Source organism: Alosa pseudoharengus, unplaced genomic scaffold (genome assembly GCF_046254945.1).
Source record: "Alosa pseudoharengus isolate Yale_2024_CS ecotype anadromous, Long Island Sound unplaced genomic scaffold, YU_APseudo_1.1 YU_APseudo_1.1_scf_2, whole genome shotgun sequence".
NCBI classification, from domain to species: Eukaryota; Metazoa; Chordata; class Actinopteri; order Clupeiformes; family Clupeidae; genus Alosa; species Alosa pseudoharengus.
The window spans coordinates 51,518,204-51,538,245 of record NW_027468663.1 but is presented as its reverse complement, the minus strand read 5'-3'; the positions used below and the strand labels follow the sequence as shown (position 1 = coordinate 51,538,245).

The 20,042-nt window shown below is 43.8% G+C and overlaps 1 protein-coding gene across 4 annotated transcripts in view; it reads left to right on the top strand.

The window, feature by feature from the left end:
• The window catches only part of LOC143134802 (receptor-type tyrosine-protein phosphatase delta-like), a 121,731-nt gene that overhangs the window by 35,627 nt on the left and 66,062 nt on the right, over positions 1-20,042 (top strand). For all 4 annotated transcript variants that reach the window (XM_076295460.1, XM_076295458.1, XM_076295459.1 and 1 more), the window contains exons 4-5: positions 5,608-5,680; positions 7,285-7,330. The gene's annotated coding sequence lies outside the window, so the exon portion shown is untranslated. The remainder of the gene's footprint in view (positions 1-5,607; positions 5,681-7,284; positions 7,331-20,042) is intronic.

Genomic DNA, 20,042 nt, shown 5'->3' with positions numbered 1-20,042 from the left:
ACGTGCCTTAGTAAAAGTCTCCAGTGCCCCAGTACAATTCTAGCGCTGCTCTCGCTGGAAATGGCATTCATGAGCGCATCTCCGACCGTGCCTGCTTTAGTCTTGACTCGAGCTTGTCACTTACCAGCCAATAAAAAAAACAAGGGGAAAAAGAAAGGGGCCATAATAGCCAATCAGGAAATAGCACCTCTGTAGCTGGGTAAGATTGAACGCAACAACCAATGAAAATCGTTCACATGATTCTTCCGAGTATTTCGTCCGCTGGAGCTCGTTATATCACTTTGAGCACAGAGTAAGTCGTCCCCTGTTTTAATGTTACAACAAATTCACAACTTGTTTGACAGAAAAAATGACAAGTTGATCGTTGTTTGTGCCCACAGAATGTTGCCCACATAATTAGCATCTGTTTTTCAAGCGTCGTAGCCTACATTTAGCAACAGTTTACCAGCTTGTGTTCTCTCCCTCACACACAGACTCACACCATGCGTAGGCTGCATGCACACATGCGGACAATTAATTATGATTTATAGAGAGAGTCCTGTAAAAGTAGCCTATACTGTTTGTGAAGCTGTCCTACTGTAAAACTAAACATAGCCTTCTGATAAACTATTCAGAGATGGATATCAGACAATTCTTCCTGAACAGAGGGAAAGGAACAGTGAGGAGAGATGAGGAGGACGAGGGAGGTATGATAATTGCCCATATTAAAGGTAACATTTATGCTTGTAATAGCCAGTGCTGGGATTTGATCAATGGTTTAATGGTAAACTTAAATAAGTTTTCTGCATTTGTAAATGTAGCCTATAATAATCTACACAGAATCAGAGTAGGCCTACACAGAATCAGACTCTGATTCTGTGTAGATTATTAGGCTACATTTGCAAATTATCACCAAAAGTCAGTATGAAGGCTTTAGTAGGCTATTTAAGCTACAACAAACTGCAGTATTGCCAGGATGACTACAGGACCCTTGCCTGGGAGGGAAGTATATCTCAATTTTGACTAAAAATAAGCTTCTCTTGTGTATGAAAGCCTAATAAATTCATGCAGTGAGTATACAGTAGGCCTACTTATGCCTATGTGTTTGGATGTTGCTGGATAGTGGCTGCTACAACAATTGAGGGAGAAAATGCTGGAGGAGGAGAAGGAGGAGGAGAAGAAGGAGGAGGAGGAGGGGAGAAAGAGCACAGGCTGGGCAGTCCAGTACCAGGCAGGAGAAGGAGGAGAGAGACAGGCAAGAAATGGATGAGGACATGATGGGGGCTAGACGTAAATCCATTAATTCATATTGCGTGCACATTTAAATGTTTTTTTTAATATATATTGAGTTGGGGGCCTGTGCCCCAGCAAAGCTCTAGGTCTAGAATCGCCCCTGAGATAACGCACAGAACGGCCAGCCTGAGCGGACAATTACGTCCCCAACTCATCTAAAATGTGGTGTCTGGAAATACTTTGGGTTGTACAGGTTGATGGTAAAGTAACCGTTAAAGAGAATGTAGTCTGCGGACTCTGCAAAAAACAGTTTACTTATGCATCCACGACATCCAATCTTCGCGCTCACCTGTCGTGTTACCATCCAAATGAGTCAGCGGAGTCAGAGGCACAGTAGACGGCCAGAGCATCGCCAGGTGTCCAACATCGTATCATTGCATACTTTCCGTAAATCCTAAATTATGTCCAGGGTCTGCTATTTACTCAGGCTGCGCAAAGCACAGATATTTTGGCGCAGGCTTATTCAAGGCAGACCTTTATTTCTTACATTGTGCGTTTTATTGTGAGATATGCGTTTAGTTTGGAGCGGCATACGAGGCTATCAAAGGCAGACGATTTTTGGGTTGGTATGGGATTTAATTTACTTTTGGACTTTTGTTATATAGTTAAATGTTAGACTGATGGACACTTAAATCTAGGGGGTATTTGATGATCACTGTAAAGTTTCGTGTAGTTAAAAAAGTGTTGGAATTTCCAGTTGTTAATCGCGAGACAAGGCAGTCCCTTTCACTCATTAATTGAACGTGCGCTTTCTCTAATGGAAACCCTATTGCGTAGCCAAGTAGCCTAAATTGAGTTATTTTTTAATTATGCATGGTTTACTTTTCGTTAAATTCGTAGGCTTGAATGCCTCGCGGCAACAATTGTGTTTAAATGTAGGCTAGTAGCCTACTGCTTCAGCCTCAGTGGGCGGCTATGGGTAGCTTGAGAGCAACGTGTTGGAGACCCATGGTGTATAACGAAGGGCTTTATGCCGCTGTTGTGTAATTTATCGTCTTAATCATCTTTAGGCTATTTTTGTTTGGGACAAACAACAACGAAACAAGATCAATACAATTTTCTTTATTCGTCATATGATGTATAAATAACCATAATATACACGTCTTCTCATAGGCTCCTCAAGAAATATGCATTACAGTAGTACATCTTACCCTGAGTGTTTGTACATTGAGGACTGAGAGTGAATAAGTGGTGAATAAGTGTGGAATTTGCTAGGTTGTGTTTAAAAAACAAAATCAAGTTACTTCCTGTTAGATTTTTGTGTGAATAAGGTTGAAAATTGTGGTGTTTTGCAAAATGTGTTTTAGGAAATTGAAAACTGAGTCAAATACTGAGAATTTGTGTATGGCTTTGCAGATTTGGTGTTCGGTTATGGTGTTTTAAAGACATGTTTAGAATGTGTGACAAGCAAAGATTTAGGGGGGAATGCTCCCATGTGCTTAAGTAAAAAAAAAAGTGCATAACTAAGCACTGTGCAACCTGCGCGAATTCTCCCCTCTCTCATTTAATCGCGAAAAGGGAGTTACGCGTTTTGGGAGGAGCAACCCCAAAATCTGGGCTTATGTATACAACTCTTTTGCGCATTCTGACACTACCGTAAGCACCTTTTCAGCTACGCGCTCCCGAGGGCTGTATTAAGGTCGAGCGCCACTACAAGGCTTTTCCCCGTTACAGTGTCACATGGTGGCAAATTTCCCGACATTACCTTATCTATTGTATTATTTACATTGTAAAATGTATTTGTTATAATATCACAAACAAATCTATCATACAGTATGATCTGATTATGTTTGAATCAGTTACACACTCAATGTACTCATGCACTCAATACAAAAGACATTTGACAAAGCAGGTTTTCCTAGGATATAGTGTATGCTTGTTTCTTTGTTTTTCCCCCCAGAATTATTGTTCAAGTAGGATTAGAGGATAATTTAGAGTACATTGCTTTATACTGACCAAACTCGACACTCGACTCGACAGAATTTTAGAACTGATTGTTGAGTTTACAGTTAAGCACGTACTGTACAGTAAGTGTCTTCACACCGGATATTTGTGTTTAAACAATTGGTTCATGGGTGTATATTTCGGAAGTGCCTTGAATTTGAGAAGAGGAATTATCTGAATTTTCTGTGTCTAAAGTAGAGGAATGTGTTTTGTAAATCAACGTGAGTACAGTTTTGCAAAAAGTGTGATGCTGATAATGTGCTTATAGTTGTGCAAATCTGGACTAATGTTTTGCTAACTGTGGGATACTTTTGATTTTAGTGTTTAAGCAATTCTAAAAACTGTAATCAAATAGAAGTAGAAGTAGTTCAACTGCAGAGCCATTACATATGATGCATTTGTACTGTATGTTAACCTTTATGCCCCCACTTTGTACAGATGCCATAGCTGAACAGCCACATAAAATGACCACCAAATCTTAGGGCCACTAAATATTTTTGGAAACTATTTCAAACTAGAGCTTTTATCTGAAGATAAATACTGGCATTTATTTTATTAATCCTACATTATATTATAACCTACATGACTGTATTCTCATGAAAAGCCTATGTGAGCTCTGACACCTGTGTCATCTGAAGTCTTTTGTAGTGAGCTGGTCAGTAATCCTGATTCCTGATCAGTAAAAATAGTTTTGAAGCTGTTGAAACCACATACAGTAGTTGCTCTCCATCAGTGCCCAGCTGTTTCATCACCATAGCAGTACAGTATGTGGTTTTTCATGTTTTGGCTCATATATTGTGTCAATGTCATGCATCAGGTAGGACGCAATGGGGACAATACAGTAACCACTTTATAAAAATACTCATGTATACAGCTGAAGCAAAACGATTGGCAAAAATTTTCATTTTGATGACATGACGCCCATATACTGTAGTCCAGAAAACAGGAATGTGTGTAGCTACATCAGTACTGCTAGAATTATGTTTACTCTCTCTCTCTCACACACACACACACACACAAACTATTCATATAATCATAATGTAGCTGTGTGCTCCTTTTGGAACTAGGTCAGATGAGGAGAGTGTGAGAGTGTGTGTGACTAAACAGTGCAGACTAGTGGCACTGTTGGAGAATAACATGCTCACTCCCAAACACACTTTCACACTCACACATCCATACCCCTGCACACATTACAAGACACTCACACATCCATCCCCCCCCCTACACTACACAACATTACAAGACACTCACACATCCATACCCCTGCACACAAATTTACAAGAATCTGTTATGATTCCCAAGATGCCATAGATTAGGTGCCAGTGTGATGTAGTTGAATTCTTAATGAGAGCTCTGTTCTTCTCTTCAACTGTGTGTGTGTGTACGTGTGTGTGTGTGAGAGAGTGTGTGTGTGTGTGTGTGTGTGTGAGTGTGCGTGCTCACGCATGCGCCATTCTCATACTTGGGCAAATACACAACACCTACTTTAGCAACAATGAGAAGATTATGTTATGATTTTATTAATCCCCTATCGTGTGGCCTGCAGGACTGGGCTTGTATCCCATGGCAGAAGCTTAGCAGAGCCCTGACACCTGTGCTGTCTGAAGTATTCTGCACAGAGCGCTACAGTAATCCTTGCTGCTGCTTTCACAACCTGTCTGTTTGTACATTGGATTGTTTCTTATGCAGAGTCTCCTCCCCCATCGCTGACTAGTTTCATCTTTTAGGCATGTTAGGAAACTCCTCTGGGTGCTACCCAGTCACCTGTGTAGATGAAGTAATTAATCATCAGCAATAATATCTTTCTTCCATTAACCCTTCCACAAACACTGTGTACCGGTATATTAGCTGTACTGTCATGGATGGAGGTGGTCCATTCACATTTCTTGTAGAGAAGTGTTAAGGTGATAATACATGGCTAGACTGTTTAAAGCAATGTTGCTGGGCAACCACATCACCCGTTCCATTTATTAATTTATTTGTTAATGATGATTTGCCAACGCCTACTGATGATTAAAGTTCTCCAGAAAAGGAATTGTTGGCCAATATCAATGGGAACATGCCCGAACCACAATAATGAGGAACATTCGCCAGCAACATTGCTCAGAAAGTTGTCCCATGTTTCATCAGCTTTATGGGCTGGCCTGTGAGACCACTGCGTGAAAGCGAGGAGCTGTGTCCACAGCATGTGCACTGAGGAGCATGTGTAAGAGGAGCTGTGTGCATAACATGTGCACTGAGGAGCATGTGTAAGAGTAGCTGTGTGCGTAACTGTGTGCATAACATGTGTGCTTAACTGTGATGGGTGTATCTGTCCTGTACAGTATGACTCTGATGCAGTGAAGTGGTCTCTGTCTGTCAGTGAACGTGGGCCTTGATTTTGTTCCTTAGGAGAATCCTGTGGAGTTTTCATCTCACATTCCCTCAAGCTGAAACAGCTTCACACATGACCTCTTCAGACCAGGTGAGTGGATGACAATGATGATGATGATGATGATTATGACGATGAATATGGTGATGGTACTGACCTTCAATCCAGCAAGAGTATTCTCAAATGTCCTTTCCATTAGACACTTTATAACACTCAAGGAAATGCATACTAACACACACACACACACACATACACTCACACACACACACACACACACACACACACACACACACACACACACACACACACTCACTCTCACACACACACACACACACACACACACACACACACACACACACCGTCTCTGAGACCCTGTGCAGACTAGGGTGGTGACTGAGGATGGGCAGTTCCAGGCCACTCAGCTAAAAGCTGCTGCGCATGTTGGAGAACCTCCGAAGGGAAGAGGAGAGCCCATCTCACTGGATGAAAGTTTAAAAGAGCAGCACAAAACACACAAACACACACACACACACACACACACACACACACACACACACACACACACACACTAACTCAATGATGAATCTTTAAAGAAATGTCTGTGGCCCCATAAGAGTCCGTTTGAAGCGTGCCATCTCACTCTTTCTCTCTTCCTCTCTGTCCCTCTAACTCTTTTTCCTCTCTCTCTCTCTCTCCCTCTCTCTCTCTCTCTCTCTCTCTCTCTCTCTCTCTCTCTCTCTCCCCTCCCTCTGCCTCTGTTCTTTTCTGCACCTACTCTGTTTTATAGAGCATACACTGCTGCATAATTTACAGACACACACACGCATGCCTCAGTGCGCTTTCTCCTCCACTTAGAGTCCAACGGCATCACGTCATCATCTAAAAATACTGCTCTGAGCTCATAGGGCTCCCTAACTACCCTGCCACACACACACACACACACACACACACACACACACACACACACACACACACACACACACACACACACACACACACACACACACACACACACACACACACACACGCACACACACACACACACCTTGAGGGTGTAGCAGCCCCCTCAAAATCTCAAACTCCCTCAGACCCGCCCCATATGAAGTCTGAAGCCCCACCTGTGCATCTGTTGTGGCACACAAAGAACCACTGAAACCAGAGGGCTCTCTCCTCACTCTACTCACACACACACACACACACACACACACACACACACACACACTCGCCTCACTCTACACACACAAAGACTCTACTCGGTTCTACTGTATCAGGCCGCACTGCCCAGTTTCTCCTGCTCAACCTGAGTTTGGGAATTGTGCAGGTAAAGGGTAATGACCAGTAGATGGCAGTATTTCAAAAGGCTGTTATTGCCTTCCCCACAAAGGCACCCTATCAGTGTACAGTGTATCTTATAATTCAATACAATAAAGGTGACATTTATTAGTTATTCATTCAGTCCAAGCATTACTAAGTATGTGACTTTTCTCTCCCTACAAACACACAGCACACACACACACACACACACCAATCCTCCCCACGGTACATTTGAATATACTGATTGACATCCATGAAACAGGATGTGTGTGTGTGTGTGTGTGTGTGTGATGAATATTGCATTGTAAATAAAAAACTTTCTCTCAGTTCTATATTATTTATGAGTGTTGTTCAGTTCTTTTCTACTGTGTGTTCTCTTTCAGCTTGGCCACTGAGAGACCCTCATAGCAGCATGGAGAATGGAGAGAGGTAAGAGAGAGAGAGAGTGGCAGCAGTCTGAAGGATCAATGTGTGTGTGTGCCTGTGTTTATGGGAGGCTTTAGCTTTGGTCCCAGATTTCTCCTGCATATTGCCCTAACCACACACACACACACACACACACACACACACATATGGATCTATTGCTACTATTGCTATATCACACTAGTATCTCTCTCCCCTGTCTCTCTCCCCCTCTCTCTCTCTCTCAAACACACACACACACACACCACACACACACACATACACACACACACACACTACACACACACACCACACACACACACACACACACACTCTCTCACACACACTCAGATCTAAAGCTATGCTACGCAGTGGAATAGACAGCAGATTAAAGGGAGGATTACAACCATTGGGTGGGGGGAGGAGCCAGACCCTTGGGAAGGCTTGGAATATTAGGTCCTGGCGTGTGTGTGCGTGTGTGCGTGTGTGTATGTGTGTCTGTGTGTGCTTGTATGTGTGTGTGTGTAGGCACACATACATGTGGTTTGTGGGTATTGGTCTGGGTGTGTCCACGTGTGTTCGCATAGAGGTTGAGGCTTGGAGGGAAGAAAGAATAAATCTGCTCCAGCTTTAGTTTCATGCGGTGATTCTGCAGTTCCATATTGGGGACATTTGTGTGCGTTTGAACCCCATGTGTTCCCCTGCTGCCACGGAGACCAGGGTGGAGTGGAGGCCCGTCCTGTTTTGTCCCGTTCTGTCCCCAACGGCAGCTGTCAACCCCCCCAGTGCTCACCGCCCCCCTTTTTCTGACCACGTCATCAGAAACCCTCACACAGCGTGCATGCGCCACCTCTGATGAGTGTCCGAACAATTCCCCCCTGTGCCCCTGTGCTCGTCCCAGCAGCACAGAAGCATCCATGACATACCAACGTGGTCTGTGTTATATACGAGCATCTCCAGTGGAGGATCTCAGTAGACCTCAGGGTGGAGCCATCGCCAGACATGGCTCTGAGAGAGAGAGAGAGAGAGAGAGAGGAGAGAGAGAGAGAGAGAGAGAGGAGAGACAGAGAGAGAGAGAGAGCAGTGTTACTGAGAGGCCTCCGTGTCCTCACCCAGGCGCTGGAGCCGAGACGTCTGACGTCTGAGGGCGCGTCCAGATGTTGACAGGGAGGCCACTGCTCCGGTGGCCGAGGGCCCCACATCAGAGAAGAGGGCAGGGAAACTCTCTCTAGATGAGCAGATTATCTACTGGCAGGCTTATAGCTTACAGAGGGCTAATGCACTAGACCCTTTAGGAAGGAAAGCATATGTTTCTTGGCCTCTCTGCTTTTCAGGAAGATACCAAGTGTTTCTCATCACAGTGGGGTCGTGTCTGCAGCACAAACATGATATATGTAACGGACAACTAAGCTTTCTCTGGGTGCTCTACCCCACCAAAAAGGCAGTATAGTAAATGAGTAGATGAGCTAGTTAAGATTCAAGACTCACTAAAGTCCCACGGTACAATGTGGGAAATTGGTCCAGGGATACTGACAGGGTAGCCTAAAACTGTTAAGAACATAATAATCCAAATGCACACACAAATAGAACACCTTTATTATGGAGAAGGAATAATAAGTAAGTTATAATGGACGACACAGTGTTCGGTTAACAGAAATTAGTGCACGTTCGAGGTTGTAAAATGGCCCCGACGCGCAGCGAGTACAGTGTAAGTGCATTCATTCTGAACGCCATGTCCATTATCCCACTTATTCCACTGTTGCCACTTGTGTTGTGTTCATTTTCTGTTATAATTTAAATGTTTTTTTAAATTGCTAAAAACTCTCTTGTTTGTAGAACTACTTCTTTCCGACACATATCAACTAATATCCTCAACCTGCAGGACAAACTGCCGTTACTAGTTCTAAATGGATGGTTGCTATGGCCAAAGGCCAGTCGTTAGTTCCATCTCTCCCGTTGTCATGATGCGGGCATATCCCAGGATTCTGATGAACCTTATCTTTGAAACAACATTTTACTCAGCCTACTGCCATGCAACTAGCTAAAAGCCACCTCCGTCATATGCTACAATGTTGCTATGTTCTGAACATGTGATATGGCCACAAAAATGGATCTACTTCATAGGTGTGCAAATAACATATGTTACTGTAATACACGTTCTAAAGAATGCAAGACAATGGGAAATTCAACCAAGCAGTGGAATAATGTGCAAGACATGACATGTTCACCTGCACAGAGAGAGAGGGAGAGAGAGAGAGAGAGGGACAGGGAGAGAGAGAGGGGGAGAGAGAGAGAGGAAATATACTGAATGTCTGAATATTAAAGCAAAGCTAAAGAGATTACAATGGTTGAGAGAAAAAGAGAGATAGTATGTGCCTATTATTTGGGGAATTATTTCCAATCTAAATTCTACCTTGGAGGGGAACTGTATTACATTCTGTTTTAAACAGAATGTGTTTTTCCTTACACATCAGAGATAAATGTCTTTTTTTAAATCAAAAAATTAATGTGTGTGTATGTGTGTGTGTGTGCGTGTGTGTTTTCTGTGATTTCCTGTGTTTTGCTTTGGTAGTATAGTAAAAACACCCCCTACCCTGTTTGTTTGAGAAGTAAGACTGACAGCTGCTTTCAGATGTCCCGTCACATCATGTCATTAACACACACACACACACACACACACACACACACACACTCTTCCGCATCTCTAGGAGCATGTCTCTTCTTGTTTCAGCCATCTCACATCACTTTGCTCACACACTACAGACACAAGGCCCTAAGTACATTATTTCTCCCATTTAGAGAGCTCTTCCCAGGAGTTCATTTTGCCAGCAACATCATATTTGCATATTTCCACTACAGCAGTTTGAAACATCTGGACTGAGCTCACTGAGGGCACTGTAATGGCATTACACAATATGAAAGGCTTCTGTAAGGTCTTCAGCAAGTCATATCTTTATGGTTATAAAGACAACATTATCCCATATAAGAAGATTGCAACTATCTAAGTGGTCTACAGAACTCTACAGATTTCTACAGATTTCTACTGGGCTGACACATGACTGCATGGGACAAATTGTGCCCTAGAGTTAGCCTGATAGTGTCACTGCTGATGTGTGTGTGTGTGTGTGTGTGTGTGTGTGTCAATGTTCAATCAGATTAAGGGGAAATTCATTAAATCTGTTTACAAAAGGGGGGGGGGGGGGAGTTGGGGTCAATAGGTTATGTATTAAATGTATTAATGATCACTACATTAGAGGTCAGCTACCTTGCTCAGTACCACTCCTGTGTGAGTCTTGGAGGAGAGCCCTTCACTTTTAACCAAAATACTTGTCTCATTTAGAGGGGTGCATGTGTGTGTGTGTGTACACGTGCGAGAGTGTGTGTGTGCGCGGGCATGTGTGTGTGCGTGCGCGTGTTTTACGTGCTGTATGAGGCCTAGAGTGTATCTGAACCAGAGTATTGGTCTCTGTAGTCTACATCACTCCAACATCCTTTCCCCAGCCATCTCCCTCAGATCCCAGATTATCTCCGTTAATTAAATGCCAGTCCTTTGAAGTGTATATGGCAATGCCTGGCTTCAGCTTCAACCTTGTGTGAAGGTCAGAGTCTTAAAGCACATTTTGTTCAGGCCTCTGGAAATGGACCACAGAGATGCATGAGGCAATATCACTAGACCCAGGTGAAACCTTTCATTGGGTCAATGGGAATTCAAGAATTGTGTTCAATAGAATTTAGTGACTTAAACTCAAGCTTACACAAGCCAAAAGTGAATACGCAGCAGTGGTTTTGCACAATAGTACTGTACACTTAAATGATTTCTGATGCTTACAGTAGTTGGGACAGAGTAACAAATAGATGGCCTCTAGATTTCCACCAGCTTGTGATGGTAAATGCTACCTCATTTACATAGAAGTCCTGGGAACTAGGTTTCCATCCCATTGTTGTATTGTTGTGTCTCCTCTCTCTCCCTCTGTGTATGTGTGTGTGTTGGTTAGTTGTTCCAGGTCAGTGGGCAGGACACAAGGTGCAATGGGAGTTCTTGTCATCTGGCCATTGCTTCCTGTGCTGAACCTATTTTTGACTAAATTCCACCGAAAATATCTCACTTACATATGCACCTAAACATCTTTAAGCAATTATTTAACGAGGCGTTGGAAGACAAGAGAAGAAAAGAGAGTTCAAGTTTACGGATCTCCGCCATTCGGTGACGTTGCTGTATCGCTTTACCTTGTATTTTTCCCCGACTCTCTCTCTCTCTCTCTCAGCCACGCTCGCAATAATTCAGTTCATCTCAGGGAGGAAGAGAAAAGCGGCGTGTGCGTCTGTCTCTCCAAAACGCACAGGCACAGACACACACACACCTCTACACTGACATTAACACCTACACAGTATATTGAGCGCATCCCGCGTACACGTTTCGGAAACGTTTCGTGTGTTTGCATTTTTAAATTCCCTATGCTCATCTTCTGACTGCAGCTGGGAGCTTGGGCGAACTCACTGACAGCCAATCCGCTCTCACCGACACACACTCGCGCGAAGAAATCAGCAGAGCGAGGAGAGAGAAGAGAGCGACGATCAGAGAGGGATTAATCTGTTAATGCTGCGAATACAGCGGATGTAACGGACGAACGCCGATTGCCACAGTAACGCTGAGGAGTGTGGGTTGGCCACAATGTTGATAAGGTAATGTGACAGATATGTATCTGAACACCTGGCATTGATGGAAGCGCGAAAAAATTGCCCGTGCTCTATACTACCGTTGAACACTGACGCGTTTTCAGAGTAGGCTACTTGAGGTCTGTGGCAGATGATGAAGCGATGTCTCCCCTAGGCTGGAGTGGTGTTTGATGTTTGCTGTTCCAGATCAGGCGTTTTTTGAAACAGACTGTGCTACAACAACATAGGTTGGGCATTCCCTCTGAGTAGGTGTGCTCCTATATGCTTTTTGTGAATAAATGTTTCTATTCGCGCGAGGTTGCATTTGTCTTCGTCCTGTGATACCATTGCTGTTCACATGTATTATCACAAATTGCTGATCACGCTTCATCACCATCCAAGCAACTGGACAAAAAGCTCATCAGCCTTGAGTAACATTTACATATGATGCCCATCAGGTGCAAATCAGTTAAGTTAGTCTTTGATGTAGTTTCGAGAAGGCAGTAAAAATATTTTGGTCACCTGTCCGTAGATTGACACTTTGTCACCGGTAAAGCTGATCTGTAGTTGTCTGTTCAGTGTTGTATAGCCTATTCTGTGAAAAAGAATGCCATATCTTTTGTTTCTTTGAGCCAAGTGTGGTTAATAAAAATACTCAAGCATACACTCAGTAGGCTACAGCCTCGTTTCAAATACTCAATAACTCTTCTCTAGCCTATAGTTTTAGGGAGCCTTCTAATCTCATTTTATCATCCTATTTGAGAGAAAATAGTATATTTTTTAGACATTCTGATTTAATTATATATCCCCTCTTACTTGTAAGGTATTATAACGCAATGCACGGCATGCATTTTGGCATAATTAAGGCGCTGGCCACAATGTTCAATCAGATTAAGGGGAAATTCATTAAGTCTGTTTACAATTTCAAGGCCCCATAATGCACATTAAGGGACTAAGGAATATTAAGGATATTCTGTGTCCCTGTGTCCACATGGTTGCCAGTGTAAGGACTTTTTAAAGAGGAACAGATATGACTGCATGACACTGAATACAGACAGTATAAAATAGAAAAACTGGTAACTTGCAAACTACCAATTGGTGTGCTTGGAAGAACATCAACTATAATCAAAAGTTTCTCTGACATTAGCCTATTCATAAGATGCTATCGGTTAGCGACTAGCTGGTGATACAGCTGGGTGATTGCTGGTAAGCTGGGTGTTTTGTACCTTATGTATTTGGATAGGCCTTCAGTATGTTTTTACCCTCAGTGGCTAACAGGACTGATTGGAGATCAGTGGTTGGAGGGCAAATTGAGTCAGTGTGACACTGGATAAATGTTTTTCTCAGCTCATTAGTCGGTTCTTATTAAAAGGCATTAGAGTTAGTTGGCAGAAAATGCACACATGCAGATGATTCAATTTCATGATCATTCAAGCAGCAATATTGACATTGTGTATGTAAGAGCATGTTTTGTATGTGTGTGTGTGTGTGTGTGTGTGTGTGTGTGTGTGTGTGTGTGTGTGTGTGTGTGTGTAAGAGAGAGGGGATATCTGTAGTGTTTGTATAATGTGTTACACTGCTGACAGTTGTTATTTGTATATTTGTGCACAGCATGGTTTTAGGACAGTCTGGGTAACACTGACATGCTGTAAGTTGTGAGTGTGTTACTCTGGAAGTGTGTGTGTGAGTGCAGGGGAGGCCCTACCATCAGTGTAAAGCATTTCTGTAGGCTTCTCCCAGTGCCTCTTGGACAACACACCAGCATCCGACTGATTGCAAGTGTTGCAGATACATTCAACAGCCAGAGCTTTTTGTTAAGTTACTGGCTCTGACACACACACACTACAAACAATCTATGGGCCGTGTTTGTGAGTTTTCAGTGGGGCTGCTGACTCTTTCAAGGATGGAGTACTCTACCATTATACTGTATTTGTTGTCTTTTTACCTCCCTTCCTCTGTATGGCTTATGTTGGGTTATTTCTGGCATTCCTTCTTTCCACCCCCCCCCCCCCCCCCCCCCATTGTGTCATACTCACAAACTTCACCCCCCCCCCCCCATTGTGTCATACTCACAAACTTCACCCCCTCTTCCTTGTGTCAGTCTTCATTTTTGCCCTTTTGCTTGTTTTTTACTGTATTTGTTTCTTTCTCTCAGTCTTTTTTCACTCCGTTTTACACACACTGAATCCACTGTTCACTGCTCTCTCTCTTTCTCTATCTCTCTCTCTCTCTGTCTCTCTCTCTCATGCAGCTGTCACTCCACAAACAGATTAAGTTTCAGGAGTTCTGATGGATGCCAACGTCTGTACAACCAGCTGTGTGTGTGTGTGTGTGTGTGTGTGTGTGTGTGTGTGTGTGTGTGTGTGTGTGTGTGTGCGCGTGTGCGCGCGTGTGTGTGAGTGTGTGTGTGTGTGTATGTGTGTGTGTGTTTGCTCAGAGGTCAGGGATGTTTTAGGCAGAACAGTTTTCTCAACTGATCTACTTGTTCCTACAGCTTTAGTCCTATTTTGTCTTTCAATTTATGTGTGGTTGTGGATGTTTGTGTTGGGCAGGGGTTTCACCTTACTGCTTCAGAAAATTAAGAATTTGATAAATTCAATTACTCCAGATTAAGAGACAGAGCTGAGAAGATTGCAGTCACTTTTTAGTTTACACTGATCTCTCTTTAAACTGCTCAAAATGGACTACTTAGCATACTTATTGTAACATACTTATTGTGGAACAGTGATAGAAATATCAGCTTTATTTATTTACAGTAAATCACTCTGTAGATATACTCTAATCCACCCCAACACACACACTGGCAGATTCTCCTGACAGATTACTGCAATAAACAGGAAATAATGTATTGTATTGTTCAAACAGGCTGTGATTACTGCAATAAACAGGAAATAATGTATTGTATTGTTCAAACAGGCTGTGATGTTGGTGCTTTTGGCTGATAATTAGGAATTGATTAGTGGTTGGAAGAGGGTCATGTAAAATGAGGCTTGAGTGTGTCCTTTTCTCAACACGCGAGACAGATGCTGGACGATTGTGAGTTCTGTAACAGGACAGGAGAGCAGTTAAATGTCAGCAGATGTTACTTGTGTCGGTCCACTTTTTTATTTTCACATCACTGTTTCACTGACTCTCAGGACAACATTTGTTTGTGCATGTGATTGTGTTTGTTTTGTGTGTGAATAATGACTCACAGATGAGTTTGATGTGAGCATGGCACTTCAATGCACCAATATTCTCTTTGATGTGTGCCAGTAGTGTCTGGCCCATGGTGGTGACCCTGGGATGTTGGCATGTCTATTTTGTTTGCGTGTGTATTTGTGTTTGTGTTTCTTTTGCATACACTTACTTAATCCAGAAAGGCTTAGCAAACGTCCCACAAATGACTACAGCAGCTTTCTCTCTTCAGCCTTTATTTGGTTAGTACTCAGTCATTGCATCCACCACTCAGGCACCTCATGGACAGACCCCCAGTGATCCATTGCCATGCCTCACTTTTTTAATACATTTAAATGTCTGCCATAGCCTTCTTTCCCCAACCCCCCCTCTCTTTCTCTCTCTCTCTCTTTTTTCTCTCATCCTCTCTCTCCCTCTCTCTTTTCTCTCTCTCTCTCTCTCTCTCTCCCTCCCTCTCCCTCTCTCTCCCTCCCTCCCTCCTGTTTTCTCATATCAGCATGTAGGGTCTGAATAGATCTCCCTTCCTCCTGTGGGCAGCCCTCTTCTCTTTGTCTGCTGATGTTCTAATTAAATCATTTCCTTCTTTGTGTAAAGATTATTTTGTCTGTCCCAATTTCCCTACATACACACGCCCGCACACACACACACACACACACACACACACACACACACACACACACACACACACACACACACACACACACACACACCACACACACACACACACACACACACACATACACATAAACACACACACACACACACACACACACACACGCACACACACACACAGAAGATGCTGCCTATTCTCTCACTGGCTTACTCATTCATTTAGACACACATTTGTGTGTGTGTGTGTGTGTGTGTGTCTTCTTTGACTATCTATCCCTCGGCCCTCACACTCATACTCATCTTCCTACTCAGACACACCCACACACCATTACTATATTCCTCTTGCACCCCCCCCCCCTTCACACACACACACACACACCATCACTATATTCCTCTTGCACCCCCCCCCCCCCCTTCACACACACACACACACACACACACACACACCATCTTCTAAATAGATCCCTGAGATCCCTGAGGCCTTGGAGATCAAATTATAAACAACTGTAGGAAGATGAGTATGAGTGTGAGGGCCGAGGGATAGATAGTCAAAGAAGACACACACACACACACACACACACAAATGTGTGTCTAAATGAATGAGTAAGCCAGTGAGAGAATAGGCAGCATCTTCTGTGTGTGTGTGTGCGTGTGTGTGTGTGTGTGTGTGTGTGTGTGTGTGTGTGTGTGTGTGTGTGTGTGTGTGTGTGTGTGTGAAAGAGAGCGCGAGACAGCGCTAAAGCAACACAATGTAAGAATGTACATTTTGAATGTACTGGGTATACCTTTAGCGTAATTTCTCATCATGCATGGTTCCGTAAAGTCTGTCTGCCTTTGAGAAGAGGCTAAAGGGGTATCCAGTGTGTCTAAGAGTAACAGAGTGAAGAGCCTGCACTGGGCACCAAATCTACATAGAGCAGGGAGAAGCGCTCCAGGCAAGCAGGGTCAATGACAGAGACAACAGTCTCCCTATTATAAGTCAGTGTATCATGAAGCAATTGTTTTGAGGTAAACATGTACATACAGCAGTACATAGCTTTAAACTGACAGTTAAATTGATACACACTCCGGCAGAATACAGCATGTACCATCAGCGCAAACATACTGTAGCACAGCCAAAGTGCTTGAGTGTGCTTCAGTGTATCTGCTTTTGTGTGTGTGTGAGTGTGAGTGTGTGTTTCCGTATGTGTGTCTATGCCATCATATTGGGCGAAGCTACTGAGAATAACAAGATTAAGACACATGGTCAATGGGCTCTAAAATGACTCTGCTCTCTCCATGCATTTGCACTTAACAGTAACATTAAAGCAGTGCACTCAGAGACAGGGCCAGGGCTTAAGAGACTCCACACAGTGGGGCCATAGACTGGGCCTTTCTGACGCTTCTGAGGATGGAGGATAAATGACAAGTTCAAAAGCTCATTTAGCCTAAGCCATGCTTCATGAGAACAGAAAGATGGCCCCTCTGTGTGCTTTGGCTGTGCTTATCTGAGACACTGCAGCCTATGATAGCCATCAGGTAATTAGCCCACAGGTCTGACCACATTACCGTAGCATGATCCGCTCATTTGCTGCTTGTCAACGCTGACGTCGGAGCCAAAGTGGTGTCCAGCATCAATCATGAGTGAGATATTAGCACCTCTGCTGTCATGCTGATACTACACACACACACACACACACACACACAGACGCACATGCACGCACACTACCACCCACAGAGCAGGAAGGGAACTTTCAGATTATACACATATAATCTCCTGTTGTGCTCCCACTCCAAAACCAGCAGGAAGTGTAGATTAGCTAATCCCCATATGCTGGTGTGGAACAGAGAGCCCATAATCTGGCCCCTAAATAAATGAATGATCAGGTGGATGAGAAGTGGGGCAGATCCGTCAGGCAGCGGTTCTTCCCCGCATGATGTTTCCAGGTGGCTGGACTGAATCAGAGGCGTAGCTTAGTGTTGTGTGTCGGGGGAATATGCACTTAGTCACGAAAGCACATTGCATGCCTGGCAGGCTGCTGTTGTTTGTGCATATTCAAATGCTGTGCCATGGGCCCTGTTTAAGCTTCATTTATCACTAAGTCTCTCTCTCTCATGCCCTATACCTTGCTGCCTCCTCTCTCGTGTGGTATACTAAATACTAATGCACTTTTGTTGTGGATTATTGACATGGATGTTACGCATGGCACAGAGAGATGTGCACCATAGATGGCTTGTTCTACATACAGCCCAGACACTGCCTTACACACATTGGTGTGCGCATATTTGTGTGTTTGTGCATGCATGTGTCTATGCACATTTACTATTGTTTTATCAGATCCAGTCCAACCTCTTGATTGTATGAATAATCTGGCCTGTCTATGTCTGATGGCATACATGTAGCTTCTGCTCTTTCACCTACTGGATAACTCTTCCACTGAAATGAGCTCATATGGGTGAAAGGTACTCATAATATGAACGTTTTACACTTAATTTAATCAAGATTAAAAGGCATTGTTATGAATTATTTACAGTTTGGATTTCTTAATAGTTAACTTCCTTTGAGAATTCATCAAATTGACACTGTTTTCAAACAGCTTCTCTCCATGCGTAAGTGGGAGAGAGAGATTTGAGGCAACTGGTGTATGATTTATCCCCTCCATCCCTGTAGGGCTCCATGGAAGTGTTATGTGCGGAACTGAATCTGAACTAATGGAGTTCTGGCATTCCCCCACATGCATTAGGGGTCTGTATCCAACTGAAATCAAACTTCCAACAGGAAACAATAACTTAGCTAAAGATGGAGTGCAACCTCCAGTGCCTTGTGAGCAATCCAAGATGGTGGATGCAGAGTGACGCTTGTTAGCACTAGCTTGTCCTGACAACATTGACATCAGTGTTCAGAGGGTTGTACTCCCTGTAGAGAACAGAGTGGCTGTGCGCTCATGAATCTGAGTCTACAGAAAGGTACAGTACCTTCTGAAAAGAGTGTCTGTGGTAAAGATGACATCAGCTATGTTGTTGCATAAGATGCAACATGAGGTTAGGGAGAGAGCATTTGGAATTTTTAGCGTCTATGTGGACTTTCTTTTGCGCATGCATAATGATTGTGTATTTCATCTTTGCCTTTTGTATCTCTAGCTCTAACTAGCATAGCATATTAGCATTATTTAATTTAAAGGTGCTCTAAGCTATACTGGGTAACGTCACTTCTATTGCCATTCAAACAAAACAGAGAGCTAGCTCGCTACTCCCTCCCCCTCCCTCCCATGCAATTGAAACTCTCCTAAACGCACATCTTATCGGTGATTTTCTGGAACAGTTTGTTATGTTTTTATGGTCCAGGTTGGACCAAGTTATTTTTGTTGCCGTTTTTGGAGCCTGGGCTGTCCACAGAGGGCACAGGGCACAGGCAGTTAGCGGATGGTGAGGTGATGTTTGCTGTATGTGACAAAAAATGTTTTAGCTTAGAAACCGCGTAACATCGCTTAGAGCACCTTTAATAAGCAACAAAGAGATTATTTCCTTCTGTTGTTTTTTTTTTTATAGTGATCTCAGTCGTACAGTACTGAGTGGGAGACCACTAGGATTCCTTTTAACAGTGTACGATTACGAACCAGAGGAGTTTGGCAGTAGCTGTGGAAACCAGAAATCCAAAATATTTTATAGTGGTGCGAGTGGTGAACTGGAATGGGCAACAGTTGCTGCCACTTTCCTGTGCTACATGGAGCATTGTGTGCCACTGTCCAGTCAGTGCTGTGAGATGCTGTCTAGATGCAGATTCATGGCAGCCCCATGCACATGCTCAGTCCTGCTCCAGTGCTGTTACCTGGCAGAGGTGCAGGAGGGCCCACGCCCGCCACACATGACATCATCCTCCTCAGAGAGATAGAGAGGAGAGCTGAGCCCACTCACCCCAGAGGCAGCAGACCATTCCCATACGGACACACACACACACACACACACACACACACACACACACACACACACCCCATTTCTCTGTATCATTAATGGATAGTGTACAAGGAGCAGGCCGCACGTGTGCGCTCCACATTCGCCCTGTCGGGCAGGCGGCTCTGCTGGAGACTCCCCAGCCTGCAGGAGAGGAAGTAGGAGAAGTGACATAAATGAAGCAGCGCAAAGAGGCCGAGCCCGGCGCGAGGGGAGGCCGCGTCCCTCTGGCTGAGCTGATTCATCATGACAACCGTGGCGCTTTTGCAGGAGGAGTTGCCATGGCGACTCTCAACACAACATCTACCCCAATGGTTTGCCCATGTAAAGCATCCATATTTGATGCAGCGTTACTTAGAGGAGG